Raw genomic sequence first — 12,057 nt, 5'->3', positions numbered from 1 at the left:
TACATCATTGTTACTAAATCCTAATGATATACAAGCACATGGATCATTGGCACACATACTTCATTATTACTAAGCCCTAATGATATATAACCACATATAGCCTTAACACACATGCTTCATCATTACTTAGCCCTAATGATAATCAACCACACAGTCTTGGCACACATACCTCAGCATTACTAAGCACTTATGACATACAACTCCATAGAGTCATGGCACACATATTTCATCACTACTTTGCCCTAATAATATACAACAATACAGACTTGGCATACATAATTCATCATTACTTAGCCGTAATGATATACAACCACATAGGGCCTTGGCACACATACTTCATCATTACTAAACTCAAATAATATAAATCCTCATATAGTCTTGAAATACATACTTCATAATTACTTAGCCCTAATGATATACAACAACATAGAGCATTGGCACACATACTTCATTGTGACTTAGCCTTTATAATATACCACCACATAGGCAAGGCATACATACTTCATCATTACTTCGCCCTAATGATATAAAACCACAAGGGGGCTTGGCACACATACTTCATCATTACTTAGTGCTAATGATATACAACCACATATAGTCTTGATACACGTACTTCATCATTACTTAGCCTTAATGATATACAATCACACAGCCTTGGCACACATACTTCATCATAACTTAGCCCTAATGATATACAACCATATATAGTCTTAACACACATACTTCATCATTACTTAACCCTAATTATATAGAATCACACAGTAGTGGCACATATACTTCATCATTCCATAGCTTTAATGATATACAACCACACAGCTTTGGCACACATACTTTGTCATTATTGAGCGCTAATGATATACGACTGCATGTAGTCTTGACAAACATACTTCATGATTAGTTATCCCTAATGATATGCACCCACACAGTCTTGGCAAACATACTTCATGATTATTTAGCCCTAATGATGTACAACCACATATAGTCTTTGAACACATCCTTCATCATTACTTAGTCCTAATGATATACAATCAGCCTTGGCACTCATACTTCATCATTCCTTAGCCCTAATAATATACAACCACATAGTGCTTTGGCACACATACTTCATCAAATCTTAGTACTAATGATATACAACCACTTAGGGTCTTGGCACATATTCTTCCTCATTACATAGCCCTAATGATATGCAACCACATAGCCTTGGCACACATACATCATCATTTCTTAGGCCTAATGATATGCAACGACTTAGGGTCTTAGCACACATGCTTCCTCATTACATAGCCCGAATGATATACAACCACATAACCTTGGCACACATGCTTCATCATTACTTAGCCCTAATGATATACAACCACATAGAGCCTTGGTGCACATACTTCATAAATACTTAGCACAAATGATATACAACCACATATAGTCTTGACACAGAAACTTCATCATTATTTAGCCCTAATGATAGACAAACACACAGCCTTGGCACACATGCTTCATCATTACTTAGCCCTAATGATATATAACCACATAGAGCCTTTGTACACATACTTCATCATTGCTTAGCCTTAATGATACACAACCGCATAGTGCCTTGGCACACATACTTCATCATTACTTAGCCCTAATGATATACAACTATGTAGAGCCTTGGCACACATACTTTATCATTACTTAGCCCTTATAATATACAACCGCATAGAGCACTGGAAAACAAACTTCACCATTACACATCTTAATGATATACAACCACACAGCATTGGCATACATACTTCATCACTACTTTGCCTTAATGATAAAAACTGCATAGGCATTGGCACACATGCTTTGTCATTACTTAGTCTTAATGATATACAACCACACAGACCTGGCATACATACTTCATCATTACTTAGCCCTAATGATATACAGCCACATAAGACCTTGGCACACATACTTCATCATTACTTAGCCCTAATGATATACAGCCATATAGGGGCTTGGTACACATACTTCATCATTAATTAGCTCAAATAATATAGAACCTCATATAGTCTTGAAGTACATACTTCATCATTACTTAGCCCTAATGATATACAACCACATAGAGCTTTGGCAAACATAAGTCAACGTTACTTAGCCCTAATGATATACAGACACATACAGCCTTGGCACACGTACTTCATCATTACTTTTCCCTAATGATATACAACAACTTAGGGACTTGGCACACATGCTTCAGCATTACTTAGCCCCAATGATATACAACCACATAGAGCCTTGGTACACATACTTGATCATTAGTTAGCCATAATTATATACAGCCACATAGAGCCTTGGCACACATACTTCATCATTACTTTGCCCTAATGATATACAACAACACAGTCTTGGCACACATACTTCATCATTACTTAGGTCTATTGATATACAACCACTTGTGGTCTTGGCGTACATGCTTCCTCATTACATAGCCCTAATGATATACAACCACACAGCCTTGGCACACATATTTCATCATTACTTAGTCCTAATGATATACAACCACATAGAGCCTTGACACACATACTTCATCATGACTTAGCTCTAATGATATACAACCATAATGGGCCTTTGCACACATACTTCATCATTAATTAGCCCTAATGGTATACAGCCAAATAGAACCTTGGCACACATACTTCACCATTATCTAGCCCTAATGATTTACAATCACACAGCCTTGGCATACATACTACATCATTACTTAGCCGTAATGAAATATAACCACATTGGGCCTTTGCAAACATGCTTCACAATTACTTAGCCCTAATGATATACAACCACATAGAGCCTTGGCACAGATACTTCATTATTACTTAGCTCTAATGATATATAACTAGACAATTTTGGCGCACAGGGTTGGGAGGGTGGCTTAATGGTTAAGGTGTTTGCCTTACAATCACAAGGTGCAGGGTTTGAGTCTCACAAGGGATAATTGAAAAGGCTTAAAATGGCTCACAAGAGCAGTTAGCTTAGAACTAATCTATGAACCTATGAACATACTTCATCATTACTTAGCCCTAATGACATATTACCACATAGGGCCTTGGCACACATGCTTCATCATTACATAGCTTTAATGCAATACAACCACACAGACTTGGTACACATACTTCATCATTACTTAGCCCTTAGGATATACAACCACACAGCCTTGGCATACATATTTCATCATTACTTAGCCCTAATGCTATACAACCACCCAGCTTTCAAACACATATTTCATCATTACTTAGCCCTAATGATATACAGCCAGATAGAGCCTTGGCACACATACATTTTCTTTACTTAGCCCTAATGATATACAGCCACACAGTCTTTTCACACATACTTCATCAATACTTAGCTCTAATGATACAAAGCCACATAGAGCCTTGGCACACATATTTCACCTTAACTTAGCCCTAATGATATATAACGACACAGGCTTGGCACACATACTTCATCATTAAATAGCCCTAATGATGTGCAACCACATAGAGCCTTGGCACACATGCTTCATCATTACATATCCCTAATGATATACAACCACATACAGTCTTGGCATGCATCGTCATCATTACAAAGCCCTAATGATATACAACCATGTAAAGCCTTGGGAAACATACTTTATCCTTACATAACCCTAATGCTACACAACCATGTTGGGTATCTGCACACATACTTCATCATTACATAGCCCAAATGATATAGAACAACACAGTTGTGGCACACATACTTCATCATTACTTAGCCCTAATGATATAAAATCTCATAGAGCCTAGGCACATATACTTTTCATTACTTAACCCTAATAATATACAACCACATAGAGCCCTGGCACACATACTTTATCATTACTTATCCCTAATGATATACAAGCACATAGGACCTTGGCACACATACTTCATCCTTACTTACCCTAATGATATACAGCAATGTTTAGCCTTGGCCCACATACTTAATCATTACTTAGTCCTAATGATATACAGCCACATAGAGCCTTGGCACACTTACTTCATATTTACTTATCATTAAAGTTATACTAGCAAGTAGAGCATTGGCACACATACATCATTGTTACTAAATCCTAATGATATACAAGCACATGGATCATTGGCACACATACTTCATTATTACTAAGCCCTAATGATATATAACCACATATAGCCTTAACACACATGCTTCATCATTACTTAGCCCTAATGATAATCAACCACACAGTCTTGGCACACATACTTCAGCATTACTAAGCACTTATGACATACACCTCCATAGAGTCATGGCACACATATTTCATCACTACTTTGCCCTAATAATATACAACAATACAGACTTGGCATACATAATTCATCATTACTTAGCTGTAATGATATACAACCACATAGGGCCTTGGCACACATACTTCATCATTACTAAACTCAAATAATATAAATCCTCATATAGTCTTGAAATACATACTTCATAATTACTTAGCCCTAATGATATACAACAACATAGAGCATTGGCACACATACTTCATCGTGACTTAGCCTTTATAATATACCACCACATAGGCAAGGCATACATACTTCATCATTACTTCGCCCTAATGATATAAAACCACAAGGGGGCTTGGCACACATACTTCATCATTACTTAGTGCTAATGATATACAACCACATATAGTCTTGATACACGTACTTCATCATTACTTAGCCTTAATGATATACAATCACACAGCCTTGGCACACATACTTCATCATAACTTAGCCCTAATGATATACAACCATATATAGTCTTAACACACATACTTCATCATTACTTAACCCTAATTATATAGAATCACACAGTAGTGGCACATATACTTCATCATTCCATAGCTTTAATGATATACAACCACACAGCTTTGGCACACATACTTTGTCATTATTGAGCGCTAATGATATACGACCGCATGTAGTCTTGACAAACATACTTCATGATTAGTTATCCCTAATAATATGCACCCACACAGTCTTGGCAAACATACTTCATGATTATTTAGCCCTAATGATGTACAACCACATATAGTCTTTGAACACATCCTTCATCATTACTTAGTCCTAATGATATACAATCAGCCTTGGCACTCATACTTCATCATTCCTTAGCCCTAATAATATACAACCACATAGTGCTTTGGCACACATACTTCATCAAATCTTAGTACTAATGATATACAACCACTTAGGGTCTTGGCACATATTCTTCCTCATTACATAGCCCTAATGATATACAACCACATAGCCTTGGCACACATACATCATCATTTCTTAGGCCTAATGATATGCAACGACTTAGGAGCACACATGCTTCCTCATTACATAGCCGAATGATATACAACCACATAACCTTGGCACACATGCTTCATCATTACTTAGCCCTAATGATATACAACCACATAGAGCCTTGGTGCACATACTTCATCAATACTTAGCACAAATGATATACAACCACATATAGTCTTGACACACAAACTTCATCATTATTTAGCCCTAATGATAGACAAACACACAGCCTTGGCACACATGCTTCATCATTACTTAGCCCTAATGATATATAACCACATAGAGCCTTTGTACACATACTTCATCATTGCTTAGCCTTAATGATACACAACCGCATAGTGCCTTGGCACACATACTTCATCATTACTTAGCCCTAATGATATACAACTATGTAGAGCCTTAGCACACATACTTTATCATTACTTAGCCCTTATAATATACAACCGCATAGAGCACTGGAAAACAAACTTCACCATTACACATCTTAAAGATATACAACCACACAGCATTGGCATACATACTTCATCACTACTTTGCCTTAATGATAAAAACTGCATAGGCATTGGCACACATGCTTTGTCATTACTTAGCCTTAATGATATACAACCACACAGACCTGGCATACATACTTCATCATTACTTAGCCCTAATGATATACAGCCACATAAGACCTTGGCACACATACTTCATCATTACTGCTTAGCTAATGATATACAGCCATATGGGCTTGGTACACATACTTCATCATTAATTAGCTCAAATAATATAGAACCTCATATAGTCTTGAAGTACATACTTCATCATTACTTAGCCCTAATGATATACAACCACATAGAGCTTTGGCAAACATAAGTCAACGTTACTTAGCCCTAATGATATACAGACACATACAGCCTTGGCACACATACTTCATCATTACTTTTCCCTAATGATATACAACAACTTAGGGACTTGGCACATGCTTCAGCATTACTTAGCCCCAATGATATACAACCACATAGAGCCTTGGTACACATACTTGATCATTAGTTAGCCATAATTATATACAGCCACATAGAGCCTTGGCACACATACTTCATCATTACTTTGCCCTAATGATATACAACAACACAGTCTTGGCACACATACTTCATCATTACTTAGGTCTATTGATATACAACCACTTGTGGTCTTGGCGTACATGCTTCCTCATTACATAGCCCTAATGATATACAACCACACAGCCTTGGCACACATACTTCATCATTACTTAGTCCTAATGATATACAACCACATAGAGCCTTGACACACATACTTCATCATGACTTAGCTCTAATGATATACAACCATAATGGGCCTTTGCACACATACTTCATCATTAATTAGCCCTAATGGTATACAGCCAAATAGAACCTTGGCACACATACTTCACCATTATCTAGCCCTAATGATTTACAATCACACAGCCTTGGCATACATACTACATCATTACTTAGCCGTAATGAAATATAACCACATTGGGCCTTTGCAAACATGCTTCACAATTACTTAGCCCTAATGATATACAACCACATAGAGCCTTGGCACAGATACTTCATTATTACTTAGCTCTAATGATATATAACTAGACAATTTTGGCGCACAGGGTTGGGAGGGTGGCTTAATGGTTAAGGTGTTTGCCTTACAATCACAAGGTGCAGGGTTTGAGTCTCACAAGGGATAATTGAATAGGCTTAAAATGGCTCACAAGAGCAGTTAGCTTAGAACTAATCTATGAACCTATGAACATACTTCATCATTACTTAGCCCTAATGACATATTACCACATAGGGCCTTGGCACACATGCTTCATCATTACATAGCTTTAATGCAATACAACCACACAGACTTGGTACACATACTTCATCATTATTTAGCCCTTAGGATATACAACCACACAGCCTTGGCATACATATTTCATCATTACTTAGCCCTAATGCTATACAACCACCCAGCTTTCAAACACATATTTCATCATTACTTAGCCCTAATGATATACAGCCAGATAGAGCCTTGGCACACATACATTTTCTTTACTTAGCCCTAATGATATACAGCCACACAGTCTTTTCACACATACTTCATCAATACTTAGCTCTAATGATACAAAGCCACATAGAGCCTTGGCACACATATTTCACCTTAACTTAGCCCTAATGATATATAACGACACAGGCTTGGCACACATACTTCATCATTAAATAGCCCTAATGATGTGCAACCACATAGAGCCTTGGCACACATGCTTCATCATTACATATCCCTAATGATATACAACCACATACAGTCTTGGCATGCATACGTCATCATTACAAAGCCCTAATGATATACAACCATGTAAAGCCTTGGGAAACATACTTTATCCTTACATAACCCTAATGCTACACAACCATGTTGGGTATCTGCACACATACTTCATCATTACATAGCCCAAATGATATAGAACCACACAGTTGTGGCACACATACTTCATCATTACTTAGCCCTAATGATATAAAATCTCATAGAGCCTAGGCACATATACTTTTCATTACTTAACCCTAATAATATACAACCACATAGAGCCCTGGCACACATACTTTATCATTACTTATCCCTAATGATATACAAGCACATAGGACCTTGGCACACATACTTCATCCTTACTTACCCTAATGATATACAGCAATGTTTAGCCTTGGCCCACATACTTAATCATTACTTAGTCCTAATGATATACAGCCACATAGAGCCTTGGCACACTTACTTCATATTTACTTATCATTAAAGTTATACTAGCAAGTAGAGCATTGGCACACATACATCATTGTTACTAAATCCTAATGATATACAAGCACATGGATCATTGGCACACATACTTCATTATTACTAAGCCCTAATGATATATAACCACATATAGCCTTAACACACATGCTTCATCATTACTTAGCCCTAATGATAATCAACCACACAGTCTTGGCACACATACTTCAGCATTACTAAGCACTTATGACATACAACTCCATAGAGTCATGGCACACATATTTCATCACTACTTTGCCCTAATAATATACAACAATACAGACTTGGCATACATAATTCATCATTACTTAGCTGTAATGATATACAACCACATAGGGCCTTGGCACACATACTTCATCATTACTAAATTCAAATAATATAAATCCTCATATAGTCTTGAAATACATACTTCATAATTACTTAGCCCTAATGATATACAACAACATAGAGCATTGGCACACATACTTCATCATGACTTAGCCTTTATAATATACCACCACATAGGCAAGGCATACATACTTCATCATTACTTCGCCCTAATGATATAAAACCACAAGGGGGCTTGGCACACATACTTCATCATTACTTAGTGCTAATGATATACAACCACATATAGTCTTGATACGTACTTCATCATTACTTAGCCTTAATGATATACAATCACACAGCCTTGGCACACATACTTCATCATAACTTAGCCCTAATGATATACAACCATATATAGTCTTAACACACATACTTCATCATTACTTAACCCTAATTATATAGAATCACACAGTAGTGGCACATATACTTCATCATTCCATAGCTTTAATGATATACAACCACACAGCTTTGGCACACATACTTTGTCATTATTGAGCTAATGATATACGACCGCATGTAGTCTTGACAAACATACTTCATGATTAGTTATCCCTAATAATATGCACCCACACAGTCTTGGCAAACATACTTCATGATTATTTAGCCCTAATGATGTACAACCACATATAGTCTTTGAACACATCCTTCATCATTACTTAGTCCTAATGATATACAATCAGCCTTGGCACTCATACTTCATCATTCCTTAGCCCTAATAATATACAACCACATAGTGCTTTGGCACACATACTTCATCAAATCTTAGTACTAATGATATACAACCACTTAGGGTCTTGGCACATATTCTTCCTCATTACATAGCCCTAATGATATACAACCACATAGCCTTGGCACACATACATCATCATTTCTTAGGCCTAATGATATGCAACGACTTAGGGTCTTAGCACACATGCTTCCTCATTACATAGCCCGAATGATATACAACCACATAACCTTGGCACACATGCTTCATCATTACTTAGCCCTAATGATATACAACCACATAGAGCCTTGGTGCACATACTTCATCAATACTTAGCACAAATGATATACAACCACATATAGTCTTGACACACAAACTTCATCATTATTTAGCCCTAATGATAGACAAACACAGCCTTGGCACATGCTTCATCATTACTTAGCCCTAATGATATATAACCACATAGAGCCTTTGTACACATACTTCATCATTGCTTAGCCTTAATGATACACAACCGCATAGTGCCTTGGCACACATACTTCATCATTACTTAGCCCTAATGATATACAACTATGTAGAGCCTTAGCACACATACTTTATCATTACTTAGCCCTTATAATATACAACCGCATAGAGCACTGGAAAACAAACTTCACCATTACACATCTTAATGATATACAACCAGACAGCATTGGCATACATACTTCATCACTACTTTGCCTTAATGATAAAAACTGCATAGGCATTGGCACACATGCTTTGTCATTACTTAGCCTTAATGATATACAACCACACAGACCTGGCATACATACTTCATCATTACTTAGCCCTAATGATATACAGCCACATAAGAACTTGGCACACATACTTCATTATTACTTAGCCCTAATGATATACAGCCACATATGGGCTTGGTACACATACTTCATCATTAATTAGCTCAAATAATATAGAACCTCATATAGTCTTGAAGTATATACTTCATCATTACTTAGCCCTAATGATATACAACCACATAGAGCTTTGGCAAACATAAGTTAACGTTACTTAGCCCTAATGATATACAGCCACATACAGCCTTGGCACACATACTTCATCATTACTTTTCCCTAATGATATACAACAACTTAGGGACTTGGCACACATGCTTCAGCATTACTTAGCCCCAATGATATACAACCACATAGAGCCTTGGTACACATACTTGATCATTAGTTAGCCGTAATTATATACAGCCACATAGAGCCTTGGCACACATACTTCATCATTACTTTGCCCTAATGATATACAACAACACAGTCTTGGCACACATGCTTCATCATTACTTAGGTCTATTGATATACAACCACTTATGGTCTTGGCGTACATGCTTCCTTATTACATAGCCCTAATGATATACAACCACACAGCCTTGGCACACATACTTCATCATTACTTAGTCCTAATGATATACAACCACATAGAGCCTTGACACATACTTCATCATGACTTAGCTCTAATGATATACAACCATAATGGGCCTTTGCACACATACTTCATCATTAATTAGCCCTAATGGTATACAGCCAAATAGAACCTTGGCACACATACTTCACCATTATCTAGCCCTAATGATTTACAATCACACAGCCTTGGCATACATACTACATCATTACTTAGCCGTAATGAAATATAACCACATTGGGCCTTTGCAAACATGCTTCACAATTACTTAGCCCTAATGATACACAACCACATAGAGCCTTGGCACAGATACTTCATTATTACTTAGCTCTAATGATCTAATGATATATAACTAGACAATTTTGGCGCACAGGGTTGGGAGGGTGGCTTAATGGTTAAGGTATCCTAGCTGTGTTCTCTCCTCCGTGCTTGGTTATATCACTTTGTTAATGGTTAAGGTGTTTGCCTTACAATCACAAGGTGCAGGGTTTGAGTCTCACAAGGGATAATTGAATAGGCTTAAAATGGCTCACAAGAGCAGTTAGCTTAGAACTAATCTATGAACCTATGAACATACTTCATCATTACTTAGCCCTAATGACATATTACCACATAGGGCCGTGGCACACATGCTTCATCATTACATAGCTTTAATGCTATACAACCACACAGACTTGGTACACATACTTCATCATTACTTAGCCCTTAGGATATACAACCACACAGCCTTGGCATACATATTTCATCATTACTTAGCCCTAATGCTATACAACCACCCAGCTTTCAAACACATATTTCATCATTACTTAGCCCTAATGATATACAGCCAGATAGAGCCTTGGCACACATACATTTTCTTTACTTAGCCCTAATGATATACAGCCACACAGTCTTTTCACACATACTTCATCAATACTTAGCTCTAATGATACACAGCCACATAGAGCCTTGGCACACATATTTCACCTTAACTTAGCCCTAATGATATATAACCACACAGGCTTGGCACACATGCTTCATCATTACTTTGCCCTAATAATATACAACAATACAGACTTGGCATACATACTTCATCATTATTTAGCCTTAATGATTTTGAAACACATAGAGCCTTGGCAGACATACTTTATTATTACTAAGCTTTAATGATATACAACCACATATAGTCTTGACAAACAATCTTCATCATTACTTAGCCCTAATGATAGACAACCACACAGCCTTGGCACACATACTTCATCATTACTTAGCCCTAATGATAATCAACCATACAGTCTTGGTGCACATACTTCATCATTACTAAGCCCTAATGACATACAACTCCGTAGAGTTGTGGCACACATACTTCATCATGACTTAGCCCTAATGATATACAACCACACAGCCTTACCACACATAGTTCATCATTACTTAGCCCTAATGATATACAACAACACAGAT

This window comes from Protopterus annectens, chromosome 1.part0 (assembly GCF_019279795.1).
Source record: "Protopterus annectens isolate FY-2018-M chromosome 1.part0, PAN1.0, whole genome shotgun sequence".
NCBI lineage: Eukaryota > Metazoa > Chordata > Ceratodontiformes > Protopteridae > Protopterus > Protopterus annectens.
This window is presented reverse-complemented; position numbering follows the sequence as displayed.